Raw genomic sequence first — 5,000 nt, 5'->3', positions numbered from 1 at the left:
CATTTTTGGGGGGTGGGGGGGTGTCGGCGAACCCGGCCTCCCCCCTGCCCGGATTTTTTTTTTTTGTTGGTTGTTTTTTCTGGGGGTTTTGTGGGTTTTTTTGGTGGTGGTTTGGGGTTTGGTTTTTGGGTTTTGTTTTTCTTTTTTTTGGTTTTGGTGGTGGTTGTTGTTGTTGTTGTTGTTCTTCCCGGCGACAAGTAGTTCATCGAGGCCAAGCAATCGCTCGTTCCGTATCGTTAACCGCTTGTTACCGTTTCGTGCCTATCCGCGGCTCCTCTCTCGACGGTCGGTACCGTTCCTCTTGAGCGTCTAGGCGCGTCCTGCAAATGTACGGGGGCACGCTCGAGGCTCGGTAGTTGTCGAAGGGGGTATCGATCCCTCGTCGACAGGGAGACGCTACTTGATCCTTAATCGCTACGATCACCGCTCGACCCACCGAGTTCGATTCCCCTGCCGACCGGTCCGTCGCGTCCAAACGTCACCGTTCTCCGACGCGCGAACGACCGCACCTTACTTACTCGTTGCTTTGCTCGACCGTCACGGTCGTTTTCCCTTCGGACGTCTCCATTCCGGGTGGAGAGCGCCTTCTCGAGAGCGTCGTTGGTTATTCGCGTGCTCTCCGTCCAGGCCGCAGCTAATGAAGCCTAGGCCAAAGGAAGCCGATCGTTCTGTCACCGAGGGCGGACTCGTAGCTGAATTACCGGTTCGTGGAGTCTTCCGTCCGCTCGTTCGCCGCAGGTCGGCGTGTGTTAATTTTGTCGGCGAGGGACGGAGAGCGATCGGTCGACGTTCCCTCCTAAGCGTAACCTCCCCACCCACCTCCGCGCCGACCGCCCGCCGGCCCCCGTCCCGGGCAGTGGACATGCACGAGCACGCACGCGCGCACGCACGCACGCACCGCTCCCGAACGGGCCCCCCGGCCCGGAGCCCTTGACCGCAGCCGCCGCTTCAGGCCGCGCGCCTGCGCCGAGCCGCGCCGCCGCCGCCCCCCCCCCCCCCCCCCCCCCCCCCCCGGGGAACGCAGGCGGGAGCTTTTAGACCCCCCAGCGCCGTCCCCAGCGCCGTCCCCGCCGAGGCAAACCAAACCCAACTCAAACCCAACCCCAAAATCCCACAATAACCCCGCACGGAACACGGCGCGGACCCTCTCACAAACAGCGCCCCCCCCCCGCCCCCCCCCCCTCCCGCCGGCGGCTTTGCCGCCTCGGGCAAGGCAGGCGGGAGCTTTCAGACCCCCCCCCCCCACCGCCGTCCCCGCCGACTCCGTGCCGAGGCAAACCATGCCATACGAAAAACAAAAATCCCCCAATAACCCCGCCTCGAACACGACGCCGACACTCTCTCTCTCTCACAAACACACACACACACACCCCCCCACCCCCCCCCACGCGCCCCCTCCCCTCCCCTCCCCTCCCCTCCCCTCCCCTCCCGCCGGCGGCTTTGCCGCCCCGGGCAAGGCAGGCGGGAGCTTTCGGACCCCCCCCCCCCCCCCCCCGCCGCCGTCCCCGCCGACTCCGTGTCGAGGCAAACCATGCCATACGAAAAACAAAAATCCCCCAATAACCCCGCCTCGAACACGACGCCGACACTCTCTCTCTTTCACAAACACACACACACACACCCCCCCACCCCCCCCCACGCGCCCCCTCCCCTCCCCTCCCCTCCCCTCCCCTCCCGCCGGCGGCTTTGCCGCCCCGGGCAAGGCAGGCGGGAGCTTTCGGACCCCCCCCCCCCCCCCCCGCCGCCGTCCCCGCCGACTCCGTGCCGAGGCAAACCATGCCATACGAAAAACAAAAATCCCCCAATAACCCCGCCTCGAACACGACGCCGACACTCTCTCTCTCTCACAAACACACACACACACACACCCCCACCCCCCCCCACGCGCCCCCTCCCCTCCCCTCCCCTCCCCTCCCCTCCCGCCGGCGGCTTTGCCGCCGCGGGCAAGGCAGGCGGGAGCTTTCGGACCCCCCCCCCCCCGCCGCCGTCCCCGCCGACTCCGTGCCGAGGCAAACCATGCCATACGAAAAACAAAAATCCCCCAATAACCCCGCCTCGAACACGACGCCGACACTCTCTCTCTCTCTCACAAACACACCCACCCACCCACCCCCACCCCCCCCACGCGCCCCCTCCCCTCCCCTCCCCTCCCCTCCCCTCCCGCCGGCGGCTTTGCCGCCCCGGGCAAGGCAGGCGGGAGCTTTCGGACCCCCCCCCCCCCCGCCGCCGTCCCCGCCGACTCCGTGCCGAGGCAAACCATGCCATACGAAAAACAAAAATCCCCCAATAACCCCGCCTCGAACACGACGCCGACACTCTCTCTCTCTCTCTCACAAACACCCCCCCCCCCACCCCCCCCCACGCCCTCCCCTCCCGCCGGCGGCTTTGCCGCCCCGGGCAAGGCAGGCGGGAGCTTTCGCCCCCCCCCCCCCCCCCCCCCCCACGCCGCCGTCCCCGCCGACTCCGGGCCCGGGCAAACCAAACCTAACCAAACCATAAAAAAACAACCAAACAAACAAAACCCACAAAAAAAAAAACCCACACCAAACACAACACCCCCCACTCCACCCCCTCCAAAGAAACCAACCCCAAACGACCCAAACAGAAATCGTCTCCGAAAAGGTACGCCATTTCCCTTCCCCCCCCCGCACCCCAGCCTTACCTCTGCGCCACGCTCCCCGCCTGCTCGCCGCCCGTCTGTCGCCTGCCTCTACGCCAGCCTCCCTTCCCTGCCGTCCGCCGCGGCCGCGACTGAGGGCGGCACCCTTGAAGTGGCCGGGGGCGCGGTTGCCAGCAAGCGGGGGAGGCGCGCCCTGTGCAGGCTGCGGGCCCGCCAACCCCCCCCCACCCCTTTCCACGCCCTGCTGCTCCGGCGCGCCGGAGGGACAGTCTGCGGTCGGTAGCGGGGGGGGTGGGGGGAAACCGCACCCACCGGCCTGCAAGGAGGGAGGAGAGCGCGCACGCTGAGGGGGGGGGGCCGCGGGGCAGCGTCTGCAGGCTCTCAGACACGTATTTTAACGTGTTTAATTCAGGGGGAGAAAAAAGGAGAAAAAAAAAAAAAAAAAAGCCAAACTAAAATGAAAGGACGGCGAGGGAAACAACGCCCCCCGCCCGCCCCCCCCCCCCCCCCCCCCCCCCCCCGAATACCAAAGGCCGGCATGCGCCCGGTCGCGAAGTCTCCCAGCGGACGCTGAGCTCTCGGCGGGCTCTAGCCGCCTGTCCACGGGCGCCCGTCAGCCAGAGGGTGCGTGGAGGCAGTGGGTGGAGCGGAGCAGCTGGCCGGGGCGGTGAAGCCGGGCTACGGCTCTGTGTGTGCGCGCGCACGCGCGGGGTTGGGGGAGCGTCAGGTCAAAAAATTAAAAAAAAATTAAAAAAAAAAAAATTTAAAAAAAAAAGAAAAAAAAGAAAAAAAGAAGTTAAAAGCGCTGAAATCTCGTCAATGGGGGGGGGGGGGGGGGGGAGGAGAACGGGAACAGGTATCAGGTTCGCTGAAATCTCGAAAATGGGGCGGGAGGAATATGCCGTCCGTGTCCGTCCCGTCGCTGCCCGGCCCGGCCCGGCCCGGCCCTGCCCGGCCCGGCCCGGCCCTGCCCGGCCCGGCCCGGCCGCCTCCCCGAGCATCCAGCGGCCGGAAGGTCTACCGATCTCCGCAGACAGACTGCCGGCAGGTCTACCGATCTCCGCAGACAGACTGCCGGCAGGTCTACCGATCTCCGCAGACAGACTGCCGGCAGGTCTACCGATCTCCGCAGACAGACTGCCGGCAGGTCTACCGGGCTCGGCAGGCTGCCGGCCGGTCTACCGGGCTCGGCAGCCTGCCGGCCGGTCTACCGGGCACCGCAGGCTGCCGGCCGGTCTACCGGGCTCGGCAGGCTGCCGGCAGGTCTACCGGGCTCGGCAGGCTGCCGGCAGGTCTACCGGGCTCCGCAGGCTGCCGGCAGGTCTACCGGGCTCGGCAGGCTGCCGGCAGGTCTACCGGGCTCGGCAGGCTGCCGGCAGGTCTACCGGGCTCCGCAGGCTGCCGGAGTCCCGGGCGACCCGCAGGCGGCGGCACCGGCGAGCGCGAGGTGGCGTTGCCGGCGCGTCCGGCGAACGGGGCGCCCACGTCTACCGAGCTCCGGCGGGTCTTTGCCGCATTCGCGGGGCTGTGGGGTAGATTTGTTGTCCCCACCGCTTCCTCGGAGCTGTCGAAGGGGTCGCTGTTTTGCGCTGCCTCCAGTTGCGTCATGGTAAAGGTCGGCGTCGTTGGCGCGCCTCCCCCGGTGGGCCGAGATAGCGCTCCCTGGAGCTGGCCGGGGGCGAGGCCACATTGTTCAGTACTATGTGCGCGAGCGGTGGCTCGCTTCCGAGAAGGGATGACCGAGCCGCTACGGAGCCGGCAGCGGCAGGGGGCATAAGCGGCGGTGGTCAAGCGGCGGCGGCGCCACGACCACCGTTCGTTCTTCGTCGGAGCGTAAGAGAGAGAGGGCTCTGCGGGGAGGGCGAAGCCCGGCGGCGGTGGCCGAGCGAGCACGCCTGTGGGACCGCTGTCTGAGAGGGCCGTGGGGAGAGTGGAGGTCGCGCGCGCGGCTTTCCCGCGGCCCTGGGGGGCCCGCTGAGAGCAATCGGTGGTGGAAAGAGGTGTTGAGTCGCCTGTTGGGAGAGGAGGCCGGCGAAGGCCAGGGGCCGAGGCGGCGGCGCTGCTGCTTTGCCTCCTTGTCCCGTTTTTTGCCGTGCGGTTGAGAGGGAGAACGGCCCACCCGCGAGAGCGGGCGGGCAGGTGAAGCCTGCCAGCCGGTGGTGATGGGACCGGCACTCGAACGCTGGAAGGGCCAGGGAGGGAGTCCAGGCCGCCGTGGCCTTTCCCTGGCCCCCCTAGACGTGTCCCGACCGTGGCAAAAGCCCGAGAGGTGCGTGTTTTTGGGGGGGCGCGCTGGTCGGGAAGCTGGGCATGGTGTTCAGCCCACCCGTGGATGTCGCTGGTTCCTGAGCGTCCCCGTGCCCCGTGGACGGCGACTCGG

Source organism: Leptosomus discolor, chromosome 12 (genome assembly GCF_034619465.1).
Source record: "Leptosomus discolor isolate bLepDis1 chromosome 12, bLepDis1.hap2, whole genome shotgun sequence".
Classification (NCBI taxonomy): Eukaryota; Metazoa; Chordata; class Aves; order Leptosomiformes; family Leptosomidae; genus Leptosomus; species Leptosomus discolor.
Note: the sequence above shows the minus strand (reverse complement) of the source record.